Source organism: Numenius arquata, chromosome Z, assembly GCF_964106895.1.
Source record: "Numenius arquata chromosome Z, bNumArq3.hap1.1, whole genome shotgun sequence".
NCBI lineage: Eukaryota > Metazoa > Chordata > Aves > Charadriiformes > Scolopacidae > Numenius > Numenius arquata.
This window is the reverse complement of record NC_133616.1, coordinates 44,537,182-44,550,528: the sequence shown is the minus strand read 5'-3', so window position 1 is coordinate 44,550,528 and position 13,347 is coordinate 44,537,182.

Sequence of the window (13,347 nt, the reverse complement as noted above, 5' to 3'; positions counted from 1 at the left end):
TTGGTGATTCAGCATGTCTGAAAACCAAGACTGGGATCACTTCTGGCTTTATAACAAAAAATGAAACAATTGCTGTTCCCATTTTTTCCCAGTTTTGCAGAGGATATATCTTGTAAATGGTGTTCTGAGTGGAAGCTGAATAAGCTGTTTGCGCTGAATTTAGGTCCTGGCTAGAACTTCTTAAATTCTGTTTTAAAGAATTGCTCTTGCTTTACTTATGAAGTCTTATGAGACATAATGGATTATAATATAAACTACCCAGTACAGAAAATGACAACTGAAATAATGGAATTTGTAAAGTGCTCAGCCTGTTTTTCACAGGGTAGACGTTACCTTGATCAAATTCCCTCCTTTAAGATACTTGATTTAGTACTCTTTTTATACAAAAAAAGCAAAGAAAAAAATATAAAAAGAAAGCAGGTTGCCCTGGTTGAGGGATGTCAATCACACTCTGAGCTGGTTTTCACAGTGCAAAGCCATGTTCTTTGGAGGATGCCTCAACAGAAGCCGTCCAGCACCCCGGGGGATGCCATGCTGATCCCAGTGCTGTGCTCCCACTGGCCTGGCTGTCCAGACACACAGCATCCCCCTCAGGAGAGGACACAGTGACTGTGGGGCTGTGACATACAGGGCATGGCACTGCACAGAGGGTAAATGCTGCCTGCCCACTGTCAGGTCCTACGCACAGCAAGCTGGGTGTGTGGAGAGAGAGAATTGTTGGGAAAACACATCCTGAGAAGCTGGGATAGGGACTTTGGAGATGGTGAGGTCCCAATGCCAGGGACACAGGGGATCCCTGTGTGCCTCAGGCATGCAGCAGGAACCTGGGGAGAAGTGGAGTGGGGTGAGGCTCTGTGGGCAGGCAGGCAGAAAGCAGCGAGGGCTGGCCAGGCCCCACCACGCTGGGGCTGCACAGAATGCCAGAGGTCTGCTCCGCGATGAGAACCCATCTGCGAGACACAGGCTTTCTCCAGAGACCACAATATGCACAAGAGCAGCCGGCTTCAGGGGGGTCTCATGGAATCTCCCTGCACTCCTCAGGCTCAGGAATAATTCAGAACTACTTTCGTGCAATCTGCTCCAGCAGTCTGACACAAATCAATGGCTTGTCTCCCCATTTATTTTCCTCTGGTTTCATTTTTTTGGTGTTGTTGGGTTTTTTGTGGTGGTTCTTTTTTTTGTTCGTTTGCTTGTTTTTTACCAGTTTCCTTCTCAGTTTTGTGGGAAAGGTCAAGTTAATTCCAGCCAACTACCAAATGATGGCACCGAATCGCTTTTGTGACTTTTACCAACTTTCTTCTGTTAGATCTAAGCGGTCCACCAAACGTGTACATATTTTTTGTCTGCAGAAACTGATTTTGAAAGCAAAACAGAACAAGCAAATAGTCAGATTGAAACTATAGAAATTATGCCAGAGGCACAAAAATCACAGGGCACCTTTTAAATTACTTTAAATACAATTGTTGCCTAATAGATTTTTGGGTAGGGGAAACAGAATTTTTATGCCACCTAACCCCTTTGGTTCCAAATATATGGAGGCACATTTCACTACAATAGCTGATTCAGTTTGCCCTACAGCATACTGCCTGGAGCTTTGATGACGTCCTTGAGGTAAAAAGCAGATTTCGAGTGCTTTAGTCCTCTAGAACTTTTCCCTCTGCAGACGTTTCATGTTACCTGTTTGCATCAGCTAGAATGTTTGAAATGTTTAACTATGAAAACTACAGTGCAGTAGGATCCAAGGATCCCACTGTTAAACGTTTGGAGTTCCACAGTAGCCAACAATCTTTGTAGGGACGGCATATTCAGAGAGCAACGTACCATTGCTGTTCATCACTCCTTTGAAAGGATTTCCTTCAAGGTGGAGGCCTCTCTCGGAGATTTGCATGGTTGGTCTCTCTCTGGTTGTGCAGGGATGTGTCTGGTGACTAGAGGGCAGCCTCAGGCCGCGATTGTTCCTTGTCCGGCGTTAGCTGCTCTCCCCAGGGAAAATCAAGGTCTGCAGCCAGCCCTGGCATTACGAAGTTCTTCATGCTTGGCGGAAAAAGAGCATCCTGATGTCGCAGGAAATGCTGAGAGCCAAAGATCAGGCATGTCGGAGTAGCAGGAGGAGCACTAAATCTCTTCCTAATCTATTTTGGGATATGCAGCTGAATAATCCTCACCATTTACAGCAGTCTATGAAGCAGCTCTAAGTTCTTCTCACACATATGAAGCATTTTAAAGTCAGCTGTCCTTGCAGGAGACCACAAGCAGGCAGTCAGAATGGTATCAGTCTGATCCTGTACTCTAAAGCGTGACTTTAGAATACACATTCAGGTTTTCTGATCAAGTGCCACATTCTCTCATTTCCCATAAATCTCAGCAACTTCATAGATTTTTATGTTATCAGCTCAGAGCCATGCATTCTCGACACCCATTGAGTGTATCTTTACCTGTACTGGCCTTTAATGATTTAATTTTTTTTCAATTTACACCTGAGTAACTACCAGGTTCACTTCTTGAAACATACTCTTTTTTACTCATTTTTGGACTTAGAATTGTAATGGGGAGAGCATCACAGTGAAATCTGTGCACAGCTAATGTGTGAGCAGTAACCATGACCTGACACAACAGTAGGTGATGAGAATTTGTATCTCTGACTGACTAGAAAGGACACTGTGAAAAAACTTTGGTTAATCTAGTAAACTGCCAGATCTGCTATCTGAGAAATAAACCCAATTGCAAATGGTTGATAGTAACCCATGTGAAGAAAGTTTGGAGATTTGGGGATGATTATATTGCATAATGGAATATACCCTGGGCCTGAGCAATATCCTGTAACCCTACCGTGTTACATTAAGCTTTCTCATGAGAGCAGAATTTATTTTACTATCAGCAGCCATTGTACCATCTGAGTCATAATTCATAAAACAACTGCATACAGCAAGGAAAACAGCATTGGTTATTTGCAACCTAGTGCAAAATGAGAATTACTTCAGTTTGCTCTAGTCTCACTAAGAAAATATTTTTTGGGACTTGCTGAAAGTATTTGTATTTTGAAAAGGATTATAAAGGTTACCACAGCTTTGTGGTCCAGTCTATGGAACCCGATTTTCTCTGTTTCACACAGCTCCATAAACCATGAATATATACTTTCAAACACCTAGGACATGTATATGCTCATTAACTTCCTTGTCTTTTCTTTCTTATTATTCCTGCTGTATGTGTTTAATATTCTCTTTTATAATGTTTCGTCTCCTGACTGACTGATGCAGGATTGCTGTTCTAATTTAAAAGTAAATATAGGAAAGTCACAGATGCTGGTTGTGACATTGCAGCTGTAAGCATTTGGAAAAGCAATGAAAAAGAGAAAAACCTTATTCATTTACAGACAACATGGTAATTATCTGTGATGGATAACGTGAGTGGGTGGAAAGGCTCTGTCCCTCATTTAGCAGCTACTTTAATACGGCCCTTGGGACAGGGTATTCCAGAACAAACCATATCTGATGGCAGGAAGGAGGGACTCGCAAACAGGTTTTGAAGCAGAGGCTGGCTGTTCCACCTGACCATATGCAGGATTTCAGTAAAGATGCGCAATCCAGTGAAGTATGTGATCCATTCAGTCTAAAACCAACAACACAATTACAGTCTTGATTACCATCTGACATTTAGGTAGATTGCTGTGCCTTTTTGATGTTTCCCTGTCAGCTCATGAACCGAACCCAACGATTCATTCTTCTTAGATATGTAAACCTAACTGAAAAAACTGCAAGGCTGAGTTTGCCAGGAAGGGTTAAAATTTTTGTGGCAATAGATGTAGCCTACTATGAGTCAAAAATTCTCCTTATTATTATTTTGTTAGTTTTATGGTAAATGGAAGCCAAACATTCCCTCAAATACTCAGGACATAATGCCAGAAATACCTATTGCTTGCATGTATGTGATGACGAGCTACCTCTGCAAAGACCCACAGGAGGTAGGGCTACTCCCTGTGCTCACAAATACAAATTCAAGAGATAGCAGCCTTTAAATTTGCTAAGATCACTGCCTTGGTCCATCTACAGCATATGCTGGGCCACCTAAGGTCAGACTATGTCTGTTATGGGTTGCTTTCTCATTCTGCTGGGCTTTTTGATAACCAGGGTATGGACAGCACTATTTGGCAAATATACACTCCAGTTCATTGATCTTCTATTATGAATATCTCTGGTTATGATTCTGTACTGAGAATATCCCCCAAACTAAAGGATTATTAGTGGTGATTATTCTTGGGTTCAGATACCAATACTAAGCTTGCTCTGGCTCGGGACTGGAGATCTTGGCAACCAGGAAAGGCTTTAGAAATGCTTGCAACCTGATTTTTGAATGGGTGAGGTTGCACATGTGTGCAGGTGTGAAGAGAGACAGTAAAAAGAGGGTCAGGCCACTAAAACAAATGTGGGGGTTTGAGATCCAAGACACAGCTGGCTAGTGATCTACCTGACACATTCGCTAGCACGAAACCACATGTAGCACTTGTCATACAACCTCTTTTTTCTGTTAGATGTCCCTATTTTTTTGTCTTTTTCGTTAATATAACACATTCTTCATGGCTATTTGAAGTAAATAGAAGTAAGTAGTAGAGTACGTATTTATTTATCAAGGCAAATCTGGCTAGTTTTAAATCTGACCACTGTACATGCAAGAGAAACCAGAAAGAAAACAAAGCCATAACTCCAAACAGAAGGTGACGACCCTTGCACTCCAGCAGTGTGACCTTCTTCACCACCTTCTTCTGAGATGTTTTAGTCTGTTTTACCAAATCAATGAATAAAAAAAATCCTTCTGTGCAAATATGGTTTTTAAATGTTGCTGAGAAGTACTTTAAGATGTGCCCACCAGCACATTTCTTTGACTTTGAGGTTTTTATGGACACCAAGTTTCTCTGCAGGATCCTTTTACTCTGTTCTTCAAGAACAGTCACAGAATCACAGAATCACAGAACTGAAGGGGTTGGAAGGGACCTTTGGAGATCATCTAGACCAGCCCCCCTGCCAAAGCAGTGTCACCTAGAGCAGGTTGGACAGGAACACATCCAGATGGGGTTTGAATATCTCCAGAGAAGGAGGCTCTACAACCTCCCTGGGCAGCCTGTTTCAGTTCTCTGTCACCCTCAAAGTAAAGAAATTTTTCCTCTTGTTGAGATGGAATTTCCTGTGTTCCACCTTGTGTCTGTTGCCTCTTGTCCTGTGACTGGGCACCACTGAAAACAGTCTAGACCCATCCACTTGATGCCCACCCTTTAGGTATTAATAAGTATTGATGAGCCCCTCTCAGTCTTCTCTTCTCCAGGCTAAACAGACCCAGGTCTCTCAGCCTTTCCTCATAAGGGAGATGCTCCAGTCCCTTGATCATCTTTGTAACCCTCCACTGGACTCTTTCCAGTAGTTCCTTGTCTTTCTTGAACTGTGGAGCCCAGAACTGCACACAGTACTCCAGATGTGGCCTCACCGAGGCAGCGTAGAGGGGGAGGATGACCTCCTTCAACCTGATGGCCATGCTCTTTTTAATGCACCCCAGGAGACCATTGGCCTTCTTGGCCGCAAGGGCACATTGCTGCCTCATGGACAAATTGTCATCCACCAGGACTCTGAAGTCTCTCTCTGCAGAGCTGCTTTCCAGCAGGTGAGCCCTGAACCTGTACTGGTGCATGGGGTTATTCCTCCCAAGGAGCAGGACCATACACTTGCCCTTGTTGAATTTCATCAGATTCCTCTCTGCCCAACTCTCCAGCCTGTTCAGGTCTCACTGTACAGTGGCACTCCCTTCTGGGAGCCATCCCTCCCAGTTTTGTATCATAAGCAAACATAAGCAAACAAAATGGTGCACTTTGTCCCCTCATCCAGGTCATTGATGAATATGTTGAACAAGACTGGACCGAGTATTGACCCCTGGGGAACACCACTAGTTACAGGCCTCCAATGGACTCTGCGCCACTGATCACAACCCTCTGAGCTCTGCCATTCAGCCAGTTCTCAATCCACCTTACTGTCCACTCGTCTTACGCACGCTTCCTAAGCTTACCTATGAGGATGTCATGGGAGACTGTGCCTAAAGCCCTGCTGAAGTCAACGCAGACAACATGCACTGCTTTCCCCTCATCCACCCAGCCAGTCATTCCATCATACAAGGCTATTAGATTGGTCAAGCATGATTTCCCCTTGGCGAATCCATGCTGACCACTCCCAATGACCTTTTTTTCTTCTACATGCTTGGAGATGACATGCAGGATGAGCTGTTCTATCACCTTACCAGGGATGGAGGTGAGGCTGACTGGTCTGTAAAATCATCATCTAAAAGCAGCATCATTTTAACTCGCTGAGATGATACATGGGCATAAACTACCATACTAATTGGATGCAATGAGATATAGCCACAAATAACATCTTTGCAGGACTTTATTAATAAAGGGGAAAAAATAAAAATCACAGAACTTTGCATCTAATGTGAAAGTAATCATGTTATCAAATGATTACTGTGAAGTGAAGAATATTTACATTACTAAAATCTTTGTATTTCCCAGCCATGAATGGAAATTCAGTTCAGTCCTTCGTAAGACAGATTCCTTGTACAAGAGAAAATAGACTCGGTGACAGGGACTATACAGGAACCAAACCTTCTGTTTAGTGGCAAACTTTACAAGTTTAACAGAAAGTTTAGAAAATAAATTTCATAAAAAATCCTTTGTGGTAATGAAAACAAGATGTCAACACTCTACAAATAAATTTTTAAAGTGAGGCTAATACAAAAATTCTTTTCAAAATGAAAACCCGAATTACTGCATTCTGGAGTTGTCCAAAAGAATGTTAATGGAAATTCTTTCCCCTTTGTTTCTTTATGATATCTGGTGTCAGAACTGAATATTTCTGTAAAATGTTTTTGTTTTAAGCAATTGTAACTTCTGATGGGGAAAAACAATGTTGGCAAATTTCTGATTGTCTCTGAACAGCAGGATCTGCAAATAAGAAGTGGCAACTTGTGGGTTGCCACTTAAATATTTCTCAGCTGAAGGAAGAGGTTTGATTCAGAGAGAAGAATTGGTCTGTCTTTTATTTTACTAATTATTTTACTTAGTTGGTAATTAATTCATGTTAATTGTCTCACTCAGCCTTCTCCAATGTAACACCGAGTAGCTCTGTACTCCAGGAAAACTTCTGTTTGTCAATGCAGTCAACTACCTGCTGTTTTTCCTATGCGAACAAGCTGTATGCATCTATGCAGGGCAGAATTACAACATCCTTCATTACAAATCAACAATACCCCACTGTTACATGAGCTGAGCCACCTTTCCACTAGCTTAGGCATACCAAAAGAAGCTGCCTGGGTAGTTCCAGGAATTGTTAATGGATTACAAACCCTTTTTATGTAGTTCATTGGTTTGGACAGCTGGCTGTCTTCAGCAATTATGAAGAGTTGATATAACCTGTTGGCTTGTTTGCAATCCCTTGCTGGGAAGCAAATTGGTAGTCTCAAGCCAAATGCCAGTGAGAAAGGCTGCAGCAACAAAATCTATCAGACAAGCCGCAATATTTGGGCACCTTCAGCCAGGAGAGCTGCAAGCGAGCCAGGAGAATTGTTGGATGTGGGGACCCCCATAAAAACTGCCTTGTGGAAACCCTGTTTCCTGGAGGGCTGCTACCAATGGGGCTGCCTTTAGAGTCGCACCCACTGCATGGCAGCACTAGCAAAACAGGGCTGTCTGTAGGAGAGGAAAGTGGGACCTGAGCGAGGCCAAGAGTCCTCTGGGAAGGTGCTGTGGTGCCTAACCTCTGGAAGAGCTACAGGTGAAGTGACCTGCGGCCAGCTGGAGCGGTGTGGGGAGCTGAAGTGCCTGGGATCTGCTCTGCCTTGCTTCCCTGAGGCATGATAGAGGAAGCAAGGATACATCACATGCCTGAAATATGGTGCTCCAGAGGAAGTTTGAGTGTTTGTGTTTTCCATAAAACTAAACATTAGTTTAGTTCACCCAATGTTCCTGTGCATGGTACCATTTATTTAACTTCCTCCCTGCTAAATGTTGACTTTTGTCCTTTTAGACTTTTTTGGGTTTCTCTGCTTTTTTTTTTTTTACCTTCTTATGAGTTGTGTAAAACGATTGTGATTGAGGTAAGTGCATGGTTTTCTGCTTCCCTTTTGTTCCAAAGTCTGTAGGAGGATTTTGTTGTATTCACTTCCTCCAACAAACTTTCTAAGTATGTAGTACTAATCCAAAAGGCAAGCCTGGAAAATTTCTGACTGAAAGGTAAAAACTGTAGAAAGTTTGGTATAACCGAAAGCAAAGGTTTATAATAAAAGCAGCTCAATACATTTAATTTTGTTTGTTGTGGTCATTTAAGGTTCAGCAATAATGCAGTCCTCACGTAGCACTACATTACATTCCTGTGGAACTCAGAGAAGAAATTATAGATATAAGATTACAGATGTCTGCATATCTCACTTAGAACAATCACAAAGGAATCTCTCAGTATATGACTAGGAATTAAATGCGGTGACTAGTTCTCATCTCTGTCTTTGCTGGAAGTTGTGTGTCCTTAAGCACTTACATTATCTTCCTGTTTCTGATCCCAGATGATACTATTATCCACTCTGAGCCCTGTGAGGATGTTACCCTCACATCCCAGAGGGATGAAGGGATCCTTGTGTTTGCCACAGAAACCTGTGGATGACCCCACCTGTTTATGGGCCAGGTGTATGCAAGAGAAGTTGCAGCCTGGTTTCAGATGCCTTAAGAGGGAGGCCTGGGACTTGAATGTAAAGCAGCCATTCTGGAAAATGTATCATAAGGGTCTTGTCGGCAGACAAAAATATTTGGTTTAGAAGTTGGAGCTCTAATGCAGTTTTCAACAGGGTACTCGACGAACTAGCCTTCACAAAGTAGGCAATAAACTTCTTGGCCTGCTTAACAGAAATATCTGTGATGAACTGATTGCTGTAACATTTTTTTTTACCCTTTATTAATCTAGAGATGAGTGATGAGTTTTTGGTGGGTTCTGGGCCTGCTTTTCCCCAAAATCCACAACTAAATAGCTTTTCTTTCCCAAATGTTTGACTCCTTTCTTCTGTCACAAAAAACATTTAAATTGTTCCAGCCACAAATAGAAATGCTGACAATAAAACCACTTTCACTGACAATTGTCCATCAAAGCAAATCCTACATCCTTATCCATTCACCTTGTAGTTGGTATTGACTAATGGAGGATAACTGGGCCCAGATTCCCTAATGCAACTGGTATATCTCTGGGCTTTTTGAAAAAGTTATTTGCTGCTGAATACTTCAAGATATATTTCTACTGTGCTATGCACACAGGAACTTTCTATTTTGTGTGACTGCTAATTTTCTATGAGAAATATAGCAATAACTGTAGAACATGCTTGTTTTTTGTCTTCCTGCTAGCAGTATTGCAGTAAAATACCTGTGTACCTGTTGGAGGAAGATGTGTGGGGAAGCTGTCCTTGCTTTTTACTATGTTGACACCACCTTTGCAATGGCTTGGTGGTTCTTGAAGTCCTCCTGAACAGGCTGGACCTCCTCTAGGACAAATATTTCCTTATACTGACCTTTGCTTTGTTTTCTTGCACCCCAAATTCAGAAGGAAAGTTTCCAAATTAGTATGCAGAAGCAATATACGCATGTGTTTCTTGTCAAAATGTTTTTTTGAAGGAAAGGTTTCTTCAGCTGTTGCAACCTCAAAGCCACCTAAGGAAGTAAAATACTAGTGAAAGAAAGCAATGCTGAGTTAGTGAGAAAGCTCCTAGAAAGAAAAGACGATGTAAACATCTATTGCAAAGTGCCAATAGCTCCTTTGCCTTCAAAAGAAATTATCTTGCAAAATCAAGATGTTTTCTTTGCTTTCTGCTTATAATAAATGATTTAAAAAAGCAAATAAAAACTAAAAGAAGCATAATTAGGAAACCACACAAAAGTTAATCCAAGTCCCGGAGAACAAAAAAGTTTCTGTCCCTTTTTTAGGCTGATGGGTTCGTCTTCTGATGACTTGTATGAAAAACAATAAGAAACGTGGCTTTCATTACACCATTCTGCCTTTGATTTCTCTCCTCAACTGTTATTTGTTTATTTTTTAAAGCTATCATGACTCTGAGTCACTTGTGATGCATGGAGCAGCACAGCTCTGAGTTGGCTGGCAACAGTTCATAAGTGGTTCCCCCTAAATGAAATCAGAATGTAACTCTCCTGACCATGGTGTTCCTTGTGTGACATCAGCAGAAAACCTGCATTTTAGGGGCTGTATTTCTTCGACCATGCCCATCCTCACAGTGAGCTAACTCAAAACGCAGATGGGAGTACTCCTGGGGGAATATCACAGAGCATCTTTGGATGCCTTCTGGAACTTCTTGTTTAGCAAGGGTCATGATTTCCCTCCTTTCTCCTCAGCTGTATCATCACCCATCTTCCACTTTTTTCCTCCTTTTTTCTACACTTTCTCCCCGTGCAGTACTTGGCCTCTCTCTCTGCCAGCAGGATATTTGTCCTCTACATGCCTCACTTCTCAAGTTGTACCATGGCAAACTGAGGGTCCCTGTCCTAATTTCTTTGATACTGTCCGCATTCTAGGTAAGGGGTGCCTAATAGCAAGCTTGTTAATAATTATTTAATGAAGCAAATAATTATGCATGCTTAATATAGCAAGGACACTAAATAGTCTGACATCAGGCATCTGTTCTGTTGAAAAAAAGTTTATAGCTGGCACCTCTCAAAGTAATTCCTCCAGTAGGTTGGAGGGTGATGGCTCATATTGTAGAAGGTTTGGGTTTTTTTCTGGCTGCAGAGGACTGGAGTAATCCTTCCTATCTGGTTGTTACCAGTCCCTCCAAAGGCTGGCTGCTGGCACTCAAGTAGTGGCTACCAGTAATCCTGTCCTTGGAGCTGGTTGCAGCACTTATAACAGGAGGAAATAGGGAAATTTCAGGTTCTAAATTTGTAAATCAGCACAAATATTTTAAAAATACTGTGGCAGTTGAAAACTATGGAGAATCAGCCAAACTGGGAATCACTGGGAAGGGAAAGTTGGTTTCTGACTTCAGCGTGTGAATGTGTGAGAAATTTCCTTCATTATTCCTTCCTTTCTCTCCTTTTGGAGGTGCTTTCTTCCAGAAAGATGCAGATATCTAAATTGAAGAGATTGGAGGTGAAGAGTAATGAACAAAGTTGCTCTTCTAGGTGCTCTGGAAACAGCAAAGATCTGACACCTTCCACTGGTAAGAGATAATTCCATACTGATTTCTGGCTTTCCACTCAGAATTGGGGTTTTTTTTGGTGTGTTTGTGAGTTTCATTTCACTTTTGCAAATCCTACAGAATAAATGGTAGGCGGTTTCTCACTCAGTAAAAGCAATGAGAGCCTGGTAGCTAATTAAGGCTCATTCCCAGAAGGAAGAATATTCCCTTGCAGAAAATACTCCAGATTTTTTGCACCTAGAGCTGCCACCTTGCTGACTGAGAAGCAGCTAGAGGTATGCCTCCTGGCATCCTGTCTGCCATGCTGTTGGGGTGAAAGTCATGACACATTTGCCTGCCAATGGTTTCATGGGTGCTGCACCGAAGGGAACTCTGCTTGGCTCCATGTGGTGCAACCATGGCGCAGGAAACCTCTGTCTCCCTCCTCCATTCAGCTTAAAGTCCTGGTCCAGGAAAAGAAGGATGTTCTTATGGAGATAGCAGAGCCCAACTTTTTCACTGTGTAAGTGGGTGAGCCTTGGACTGACCTTTTAAAACAGATGTGACCATTTCGTAGCCAGGGTTAATGACGAATCCTTAGCTCATGTAAGTGTTGTTAACGTGGATAGTCTAAGGGTTAATGACGAATCCTTAGCTCATGTAAGTGTTGTTAACGTGGATAGTCTAAAAAGTTGCATTGTATTTGTTGGTGCCACGGTATGCAAAGGAATGGAAAACATCTGCTCAGAGCATGAAAATCTGGATACTGGGTTTGTTACAGGATGCGTTAGGAACAGACTGGTCTAAGTTCTGGAGCCAAACCCGTTCTTAATTTAGTTTCATTCCTATCGCTTTGAATTATGGCAGAGACAAGTTTATTCTGTAGTCTTTTTATGATGCTATTGTTAGTGGCAAGTTCAGAGACTAAACGTTTTCCCAAAGATTTGCAACACTTTCCAACTTTTTGGGAACAGTTTCTTACTACTGCATACATTAAAGTAACAGAGGGCCAAGCATCTTAGAATGCATGTTTAATAGAAACAAAGCTAACACTGTGATCATCTCTTTTTTTCATTCTCTGGAAACTGGTGGCAGACAAATAAAGTTAAAAAAGTTAAAGTAAAGTTAAAATAAACTTGAAAAAGTTGAATTATGAGATATATTTTTCTCCATTTGGAAATATTTACTTTAACACATTGCAGCATGTCTGTGAGTAATAACATAAAGTGGAATACAACTTGCCTATCTAAAAGGAAGGGATGACAATGATAGTGATGCAAAGACTAAGTCAGATAAGTATTTTTTCAAAGTGTTTATAAAAATAAGATTACATCTTTGTAATAAATCCATGATCACACACTCCTTTGTTTTAGAAAGTAAAACTGGTCCTGGAAACATTTGTGAATATTTCTTTTGGCTTCTAGAGCAAAATGGTTCTCATTAACCTAAAAAGCTGTAAGTTGAATCTGTTGAAATCAGTGGGAAGCTTTCTTGATTTTAGTTGTGTATCGCTTTTTTTTTTTTTTTTCCCTGCTCTTCCTGTATTCTATTTTTGATGTACATGTAGAAATCGAAGGAGAAATGGGGGGAACTGTTAGGAGGTACAGTATGGCTACCATGTGCTTTCAAACGGTCTACCTTCCTTTTGAAATATTAATTTCTTTTCAGATGCCTCATATAAAAATTAACATGCTTTGTATTTTACATATAAACAGTAGCATACAGATAATTGTGTCTCTCAAATCATAGTATGTGGTCTCTAATAACAGGAGGTGGCAGCTGATCTCATTTCAAAACCCAACATTTTGGTTTTGTACACAGAAAAGTACATCTTGGCTTCTCACAGCAATTTAAAAATAGCTGATTCTCTGTTTATAGACAGCGAAACTGAAATATGGAAGGGTCAAAGGATTTGCCAGAGATTTATATCCAAAGCAGATCTGGAAATAAAACTTAAATTTCCTGACTGAGAACTCTGACTGACAACTCTGTTACAACCAAAATGTATAACTTTTCCCACTTTTGAATCCTGTTGTTTCTGAACTGACATGCAGAAACCATTGTCAGAGAAAACTGTGACACTGGTAGTTTAGGGCAGATGACAAAGAAATGTCATAACCTCTGGAAAAAATATTTACCAAATGAAAA